This window comes from Phoxinus phoxinus, assembly GCF_949152265.1.
Source record: "Phoxinus phoxinus genome assembly, chromosome: 15".
In the NCBI taxonomy this organism is placed as follows: Eukaryota; Metazoa; Chordata; class Actinopteri; order Cypriniformes; family Leuciscidae; genus Phoxinus; species Phoxinus phoxinus.
In genome coordinates this window covers 31,106,208-31,117,178 of record NC_136890.1, presented here as the reverse complement: position 1 = coordinate 31,117,178, position 10,971 = coordinate 31,106,208, and positions in this window count along the sequence as shown.

Here is a 10,971-nt window from a genome sequence, read left to right as displayed (position 1 = left end):
GCGACGCACACCCTGGAAGAAACGACCAAAGAAAGTCCACAAAGTCATTACGATTTTGAGTTTAATTCCCATACCTCCAATTCCAGAACTTCTTGAGTCATTATTTGCTTTCGGTGGAGATTCTGAGTGAGCCTTTCTGCAGGAGAGAGTGAGTGTGTGTCTCATATGTGGGTGGGCGGCAGTGAGCCGAAGAGGAGCCGCAAATACAACAGAACTGTGAAAAGCCCTGAGATCCGCACATGCTCTGTCTAAAGACGTTTGACATCTTGCTCCCGATGGTAACCTCAACGAGGAAAAACAAGAGAATCACATTGGATTCGATCCATCAATTTGATGAAATCTATCGCTGAAGGTGAAGCTGACTGGCCGCATCAAACGAACTCGAACAACTCTGAAGAAATTTAAGTGGTGCTTTACCATGCGAAACTGACAAACAAAGATTCCAGTGTGTTGTATGCGCTTGCAAGGTGAAGCACTTTCCAAGCCTCCTGGCTTCAATACACTGCAAGTCAATGGCAGTTACAGTGAAAACAATAATCAAAAAATGTTTTCAGAGACACAACTCAGATCAGGCTTTCTGATTTTATTGACAGCTAGAATTAGCTGCCAGTGTATATATATATATATCCTTGAGCATCGCTCATTCCTTATGAAGAACGCTCCAGTTCATCCATTTAAATAAAAGATGACAAACAGATGAAGAGCATTTGATAGTCACTATCAGTCATTTCAGAAATCAGAAAAAAATAATTTGAGCTGCAAGTGTGCTGTTGATGGGATGAGCTATGTAATGTTTTCATATTATGAATACAATAGCAAGAGCTGCATGCTAGAACATAACATAATTTGTTCACGCCACACAAACAAACATGCCGGAGTGTTGCTACTGTGCGCTCATAAAGGACATGATGCATTAAGTGAGGCTGTCATCCACTCGTTTCACAATATCCATGCAATGTTTTCAAAAGGTTTTCCCCTTCCCCGCAGAGACGAGTAGCACCACAACACAAGGGCAGTGCTAGAGTCCCAGCGAATGCATTAATGAGCCTGTCGTTCATTTTAAGCATATTGACAGAGACATTCACGGAAAGGTTAGCAAATACTGCGTTGTTCTGATCAAACGGTTTGCCATTTACAACCTCAACAAAATATAGACTCGCACAAGCTGTAAAGATATTCTATTCAAATGATGTTAGCTTTACAGTACTTCCAGGTTTGCGCTTTGACTGCAAAACAATGTACAGCTTACAATCAATTAGCATGAGGCTCGTTTCTGCAAAATTACGTTCTTCGTGCAAGTTCTGTGACATTTTCGAATTGGCAAATTGTTCACACGACATCGTTTTCAACTAAAACGTAAACGTTTTAATGCATTTACACGACGACTGCACTTTGGGGGCCTGAAAATGCAAACTTTTGAAAACAGGTTTTATATTGAAAATTATATTGCTATTGTCTCTGTGTATACTACAAAAACGCAAATTTGTGGAAACAGTGACATCATGCGTGTGCATATGACGTGTGTTCAGTCTATAGGCGTTTTTGTTTGTTTGTTTGTTACAAAGTGACATCGCCAACTACTGGCCTGGCGTGAATAATGCAGCTGTTTTTTCGCGGATCTGTGTGAACGGGGATTGTTTTGACAACACTGTCATCTGTACGTGAAAAACACAAACGAAAAACGTTTCTGTTTTTAGCACAAAAGATTAATGAAGAAGTTAAAGCTCTGTTGTGTTTAAAAATGATGTACAAACTGCACTAAACCTTTCCCTAAACTTAACCAGCGTTAATAGAAGCAAATGTGAGATAAAAACACATATGCTGGAGAAACCATGACATTTTAGCTTGCTTCTTGATGTTTTCGAATTTTTTTATCCCCCTTTTTCCCAACGAGCCGACTGCATTTTAGATTATGGGAGGCACAAGTTCAGCTCAAAAAGACTGAGATAATCATTTCAAATCATAAGGTTGTGCTATAAATAATCCTTATCCATCAGTTTGACTGAATGAGCTGTACAAATTCCTTCATGTTCTACTTTCTGACATTAGCTCAATAACGTAACACTTGGTATTTTAATGTGATGGTATAACAAGAACATCTGTGGCAAGAGCTCTTTTCAGTCACTGCATTCTTTCCCTCCTGATTATTTTCTCTTTTTTTCCCCTTTCTATTCCACTGAAAAAATACAACATTTACTGCACATTTGTGGTCTGCTCTCCCAATTTAATTTACGATATATCCCATGAATAACTCACTGGAGTGCACTAAGAACCTCTCGATTTCTCCCCAAATCCTCACGTGTCGTTCCAAGTTTGTTTTCACACGGATGCTTTAAAATATAATTGTCTCTCCTTATCACTTCTAATCCCTATTTGCAGTGTTTACTAGAATGTTTCTAAAGCAGGTAAATCTGTCAAAATGATAGAAATCACTTTGAAATATTATCACTCAATGTTCCAGTTAATGAACATTTTGATTATGGCAACGTACAGTGCAGACATTAGTGAAATTTAACAAGTCCGTATTGCTGCGGAAATAATCTATCTTTTATGGAGTTATTCATGGTATGTTGTAATTTTTAATTCTTTGAAACTTTTACATTTAATTAGTTGAAGGGTGAGTAGAATAATGTAATCTCATTCGTTTTTTAGAGTGCTTATTATTGCATTCAAAGAGCGAACCTTTCGCTGATTGTTTACAGCTTAACGGATGTTACTCCCATAATTCATGCAAAGCGTCATGGGCCGTAGGAAAATGTGGATAACGACAAGTTTACTACATCAGAAAATCCATACATATGGAGCTGGATATGAGATACCAGCATCAAAAATGTATTAGCTTACAAATCATGCACTATATGGTAAAAGGAAATGCATGAAAGTAAGTTTTTATTAATCAATAATCTGCATCTGTAAAAGGTTGTTGGGGTTTTACTGCCACAAGTGTTCAATTCAACTGCGGTGAACTGTTTGTATGAAAAAGTTTGTATCATTGATCATTATTTTCCTCTTTATGAACCTGCTTTGAATTGTATAAAGCGCTTTATAAATAAAAGTTACTTTTTTGTATTTTTGTGATTTTGCGCCCACATCCAAAGTGCCCACACATAAAGATATCTCTACTAATTTTTTTTTATTTTTCGCAGCGTATTGCGCTTAAACAGTCAAATACACACAACATAATGTAAAAATACCTTAGCGAGTATTAAAGTAAACAGAGTCAGGTGGGTTTAAATGAACGTAAACAGTTGAGAAAGAAAACACGTGTAACAGTATAATGGATCCATGCATCAGGTCTTAAAGTGACAGCAGCCTAATAACCCTGCTACCAAATAATGAGATAATATTAAAAATATCTATATGGTAGATTTTTCCCATGGTATCGATGTAAAAATTGTGGCTAGTAACTTTGAAAAAACACTAGTCAAAGTGACTGGTGAGTAAATAAAGTTTATGTCAAGCCCAGTCTAGAGACTACAATAGATGGATACTACTGACCTAGCAACAAGAAACCCTAGCAACCGCATAGCAACATGAGCACCGGTGTTTGAACTAACATAACCTTATTCTTTCACTCTTCAAAATCTCTCACCTGTCTGAAACCACAGGAGACTGGTCATTTAAGTCATCCAAAACGTCATTAAAACATGTCTCAGCTTAATATTAAAGTTATATCCGCTGCTGAGATGAGTCAAGAGAGCCTTCTGAGGAGATGTGGAGAGGTCGGTGAGTCAGTACTGAGAGTCGCAGTATGAGACGGTGAAAGAAAGACTTTGAATCAGATGCATTTCAAGGTTGAAGTGGGTTTGAGATTAAGAATAAAACCTGAGAGGGGAAGAACATGTCACACTGCTGGTGGACTCAGACAACACTCTCCTCTACATTTTTGAGGAACTTGTTTGATGTCTTCCTTTTAGATGCGCTACAAAACTTGAAACTTGTGCAAAACAGTCGAACGCCTCAAGACTTCTGAATGATTTTAAACTCTAAATGTGGACTGGTCAACATTTCTTTCTTGTCCCAACTAACCAATTCTGTACAAAAAAAACAAAACAAGAAAAATCGTCGTCAATGCTTCATTTGTTCTTTAAATCAAATCACAACAAGTAACTTTTTTATAGATAAAATCATACAAACATTTACAGTGTAAATATGCTCAAATATTCCAATATGCCAAAGTCTGCAATCGAAAGTCAGAGATCAATATGAACACACACATTTCTCAGTCAAGTTTACAGCACTAGACTCTGTAAGTCAACAACGGTCTGTTTTGAGACTCAAGAAAAAACATTTTACATGAAACTGAGAACTCAATTATGTCTCCTGAGTCATGCAAGAGCAATCTCCAAGCAATAACATTTTCCTTTTGGTTAAATGGTTTGTACGTCTTCCACTTTGATATGATTTTTTTTTTTCTGAGAGGACGGCGGAACAAATTATTTATTTTCAGTGACAGCACAATATGCTTAAGGTGTCACAATAAACTAAGCAATATGTCTTTTCTTTGGGACTGAGCCCAGAGCGCTGTCTAAAGTGAGAAATATGACGCTTTCCTCTCATTTCCATAGTTCAGCATTTCAGAGTTTATTCAATTGAAATGCAATTGCAATTTGTATTCATTTACAGGGATTTATTCTACATCAATGCCATATATAACATGGCTGTGTGGTCATAATGCAGAACAACATCACGAACACTGGCATACAAGTTCTCCAATCTCACATGGAGTGAATGAATCAACCGTAGAATGAAGTGTCAATAATACGAACACATTTATCAGACCATAAAAACATGTAATTCCAAGTAGACTAACAACTTGGCAACTCAATGGCAGTTGATTTACCGTGCCATTTTGAGACAAAAGCCGACTTATTTCAGAATAGCTCGGCCTGTTGTGCAGTCAGAGAGCGGTTTGCTGATAAATTGCATCTTGTCATTTTCTGAGCAGTATTCCCCATTCAATGAGATTGAAAGAGATTATCGATTAGGTGAATGTTTTAAGGGTTTCATGTGAACCGCAAACCAGAACAAAAGCAAATTTGGAACAGGGCGTCTCTCATTTCTGTCTTTTTAGAACAAACCAAGAGAGTGAAAAACTTGCTAAACGCTCACAAGTGCCACATGAGGTCCTCAATCGATCCACAAGACTCCATTCTCTCTCGCCTTACGTCTGCCAGGAACTAAAAGCTTTCTCATCTCACACTCGTTCCAGACTCGTGGCCTCTATTCCTGCGGCAGTATCAGCAGCTCGCCTGTCTTCTGAACCATTTCTTAATTACTTTCAGATGAGACCCGACAGAGAGCGCTCCTTCTGATTAACTGGACGCAGCGAAAGCTTATCCAGCAGCATTCAGAAAGTCCGTGAGAGGAGTTTTGGAGCATTGCTATGATACTGCTCTCCATTTTTGCATTGCTTTCCACCATCTTGAACAAAGTGCGCTCTCGTTGGGCTCCCAGTGGGTCATTTTATGGCAAGTATGAGTCAGTTTAAGCGCTCACAGTGGGTGAAATTAAAAAACACCAGCAGTCGATGCTGGAAGAGACGTTCAGAATGTGCAGTAACACTGGAAACACCTTCCATTGTGTTCCTGCAGTGATTAAAGTCTGTTCTGAAAATACAGCCAAGAAAAGTCTTCAGATAACTGTTGCACCCAGATATTGTGGCATATAATCAATAGTTATATTCACTGTAAAAAATTTGGCTGCGATTAGTTATAACAACTTTGTTGAGATAACTTAAATATCCAACTTGACTAAACTAAAATTAAGTAAACTTAATATTTTAAGTCAAGCATGAACACATACTTTTTAAAGTTGAAACAATGTTGGATTTTAAGTTGTGATAAATAAATCGCTGCAAATTTTTTTTACAGTGTTCCCCAAAAATGAATAGTTCATCCAAAACTGAAAATTCTGTCGTTTACTAATTTATTGTCGTTAAGATAAGATGATACTTTGAAAAATGTCTTTGGGTTGCACATTATTTAAATGGTCCACTTTAGACATTTTACTAACTATAAGAAACTACTGTGACAACTGTCAAATGTGGCTGCGATTAGTTATAACAACTTAAAATTTGTTGAGATAACTTAAATATCCAACTTAACTAAACTAAACTAAAGTTAACTAAACTTAATATTTTAAGTCAAGCATGAACACTTTTCAAAGTTTAAACAATGTTGGATTTTAAGTTGTGATAAATAATCGCAGCAATTTTTTTTAGAGTGCAGTCATTAGAGTATTAGTAGACTGTTTGGTTAAAGTTTGGGTTAGTAGAATAAGTTGACGTAGTTGCGAAGTTACTTATAGTCAGTAGAATGTCTGTTGGGAAGCATCAAAATAAAGTGTCCGTAGATATTAAGTAGACAGTCTAATACTGAGAATATAATGAGTCTACTAATGAGAGTTAGTTGACGTGTATAGTTACAAATTACAATGTTTTTGGTTACACTTTATTTTAAGGTGTCATTTTTACAGTTTAATTATATATTTAAGTACTGAGTAATAGTAAGCAACTACATGTACTTACTATAGGGTTTGGGTAGGATTAGGGTTTGGTTGAGGGTTAGATGCATGTAATTATGCATAATTTACAGTTATTACTATGGTAATACATCACTCTAAAAAATGCTGGTATAGTTTTAACCCAATTTTGGGTAAAATATGGACAATGTAATGTAAAAATTTAACCCAACGGCTGGGTTTGTCCATATTTTACCCAAAATTGGGTTGAAACAACCCAGCATTTTTTAGAGTGATGTAACATATGTAACAAGGACACTGTAAAATAAAGCGTTACCGTGTTTTAACGGGTCAATGGGCTCCAATGTTGTTTGCAGCCCAATAATCTTCAATATATCTTTTTGTAAATTTGATTCCCAACCCTAGGTCCTTTTCTTATCCTGTCCACTCCCTCTTTTCCTATAACTTCATGTCTTTACTCTCAATTGTCCTATCAAATTAAAAGCCAAACAAAAAAAGGCATAACCAACAACAGATAGAAATGGATAGGCTATTGAACATCCAAAAATGCACTTCTCGACATACTGTAAGAGAACTTTTGTGTTACAGAAATGTTGTGTTACAACTGACCCTGACCTCTCCTATTTAACGGTTCGAAGTTTCATTATGGTTGTATAACATCATACATTTTAAATGCTATGCATTCTGTCAGCCTCAGTGATCTTATGGAGCTGAGGTGGCGTTTACAATACTGTTTTTTGACATTAAAAGGTCAATACACAAACACTACACAACACAAACACAAAACACACACAAAACCTTAGAGTATAACATGAAGACGCTTGATAAAGCAGAATAAAGTATGTATAAATGTCATGTCTTTCTCCAAGGATACCTTATTCCTGAATGAAAGAGATTTTTAAGGGGCCACAGATTATTAATTCATGCTCACTCTATAGAGACACACTGAAAAATGTTTAAGAGGCTTATTGAATGGGGGAAATAAACAGTAAATTGTGTTAACACTCCAGTAAATACCAAAGGTGCATGAATAAAGTCCATGAGTCTGTCGCCACAGGTAATAAGAACTAAATGCTTTTAGAATCAATTCTCAATGTCAGTCATTGTCAAGAAAAAAAAAACGTATAACCATAAAACCCGAATAAATCACGCACTGACAGCAGGAATTATGCAAGCGAACAGTTTTTTTAGTGGTTTTACTGGCACATAGCTCATTTAGGTAATTACCCAGAGGTCAAAGCAAAGTCTTGCATAAGCCAGGGCAAGTCGTTTTTTGAGATTTGGTCTTGTATTTTCCAGCGCTAATGTGATCAGAAGCGTCAGGATAAAAGTTATGGCTTCTGGTCTGCACAGCTGTCGGAGTGCATTCTTTCAGATTACAATATCAGCTCAACGTGATAAAGGTGGTGCTCATCTCTGCCTTTTCTTCAAGCTCAAAAAAAAGAGTGGCCATAAAGATGAAAAATGGCATGGAAAGTAGCTTAGCTGTTAAATCGGTGCTGGACTCTTTAAAAAACTTCACTGAGAAGTAATTGATATTGCTTCAAAATATCATGCTTCATGATATACAACCAGATAAATCATTAAAACCCTTTATGTTTTCAGTCACTCGGTATAGGAAAACAACATTATTTTAGATGTTTCTGACTATATTCCAACTATTGATGCTGGCTTCATTTTTGAAACTCGGGAAGTGTTGTTGTGCTTGGAAACTTTGACTTTCCCCTCCAAAGAATCCTCCGGGAGCTCACAGAGCTACACACAGACTGCTGTGTACTTCAGCTGTTGATATGAGATGAATTTTTCACACAACCTGACATTTAAAAAATGGATTCTTTGGGGATTCAGTATACCAAGATATTCTGTCCTGTTAATTTTGTGATTCACACATATACGTGCCTTTAATGTGAGGTTAGGACAAAAAACTAAAACAAAAAATGACAGACTAAAGTAAAAAAATCAGCACTGCAGTTTTACATTATTCATTGTACACATATATATTTACTTTTGATACCAATCTTTCCTTTGAAAGCCACGTTTCTACAGTAGCATCTGTAAAACCGCATTCTTAAAAATATATCTAAATTACAACATATGCTTTCAATGAAAAATGTGGAACAGTTAGTTCAAGGCTAGATTATTGTAATGCTCTACAAGAGCATGAGTCCATCCAAGCACTTGGACCTTCCACAGTTCGTATAACTCTGTGCGTTAATTCTATTTCTGTTTCAATTCAGTATTTTTTGTTTACAACCATAGGCTAATTCAAATTTGGGAAGTGAAAAGGAATGTAAAAGACATTTTCCATTTTAAATACAATTCAATACTGATTTAAATAATCATATGCACTTCTACGGTTTAAGGGAGTAGGGTATTATATACTGGTCTTCAAGAATAAAAGACATTGTGCATCTGTGTTTTCAGCATATGCAAGAATCTAAGGGGGAAATGGACAAATAATGCACTAATGATAATGACCACGTAATGTCATTTTCTCTAACTGAACTTTACAGAACTCCTCTCATGGTCAATTAGAAATCAAGCAAGCATTTAAATCGAACAGCTCAGATAATACTGTAAACGTACAGGTTACTCAACCATCATTTGATCATATGCGTCTATTATTATCTCTGCGACTGCACCGAGGCAATTCAATGTTTAATGAAGAAGCACAGGGGGTTGAGAATAAGTGTTCTTGATTAAATATATAACACGCATGTTGGGCCAAGACAAAGACATCACAGATCGTAATCGCATGAGTCATGCTAATGTGACCTTTAAAAGTCCTTATAAACACATATAGCTCTGTATCGGAGCTGATCCCGGTCCAAACCGATGGAGCTGCTAATCTGTGTTTAGCTGGTGAGTCAACAGCAACTCCTGACTTTGGCTGATGATGAGAGAATTACAACATAATTACATTTGACTTTAATTGGAGATCACGAGAGCATCGCCTACTGTCTGCCAACAACTTTAATTTATTCAAAGGGTGATTTCAATGAAGCATTAAATAGTCAAAACAGCCCTCAAGGCACGCCAAATCGTTACAAAACCATCTCACTTTTGCATCGATGAATGATGGTTTCTTCCCTAAACATCTGCAGGGCAAACTTTAAAATCACACGGTCATATAAAACTTCTGATAGTTATAGTGCCCTCCATGGAATCAATGAGATATAGGGTTTATAGTGATTTTGTTGGAGGTAAGATCTGTCATCATTTACTCACCCTCGTTCCAAGCCCGCATTACTTTCTTTTTTGTTTGGTGGAAAACAAAAAGAGTCTTTTCCATAAAATGTGAGATGAACTCCATCAAGCTTTAAAATGGCAAAAGCACCATGAAGGTTTCATAAAAGCGGTCCATGCAACCATTCCAAAGTCTTCTTCAGCTTCAGTGAAATATAATAAAGACCTGATGCAAGCTGGTATATAGAAATATCTGATGCAGATATATAGCTCATTTTGTCAATATCATCTCTTAATATAAAACCTGAAGAGTGTCTTCTGCCTGCTTAACAGACGGCACTGGAAGAGGAGTATCAGTGAGACCTCATTTACATGTCAATCAATGTCTCCTCTTTCTTACCATCAAAACTTTGATATTTTAAACTTTGAGTTTTGAGTTTGACGCAGCAATTGATGGATCAGGCTTTAATGAAAAGGTTTGACAAACTCAGTTTTCTTTCCTGTAATGATCTCGCGCTCTCTGAAACAAGAACCAGGAATCATCTGTAGACCTTGTCCCTCTTTTCAAATAATCAGTTTGTCACAGTCTGGTCAAATCATGGTTTGCTAGTTGGTGGCAGGTGGACATTATAAAACTAATGTTATTTATGGACAAATTTGTAGAAATATCACTTTTTGTAGAAATATCACTCTTACCTAGATTCTGCAAGGGTATTTATGTAAACTCATTAACAGACTTTAGTTGCTTTTGACTCAAGTGATAAATCTACTGTATATCTGCTAAATGTGTTAAGTGAATAAAAATAAAGGGGAAAAAACAAACAATTAAAACCTAGATAAAAAAATCTAATCCATTGCTAACACTGATATATGGAAGCCCATTGCACGAGGGTAATCGCGCCTTGGTAAATCATAATTATTGCATTAAAAGTAAAAATGTTGACATACTAAGTCATATTTATGAGATGAACATTCAGAATTTTGACATACAAACAAAGTTATATTTTTTTTATGAAAAGTAGAAATTATGACTCAAAACTCAATTATGACATCATGTCAAAATAACATGAAACAGATTAAATTATGATATACGTAGTCATAATTATGACATGCTAAACCATAATTAGATTAAAAAGTAAACATTATGACTTTTTAAGCCATGATTTTGACTTCTTATGTAAATTTCTACCTTACTATAATTATGACTTTTAAGTCAATTTCAATTTTTATGTCATATGATTCAGTCATCATTTCGACTTTCAATAATTGTGATTTACAACAGCATGATTTTTTATTTTACTT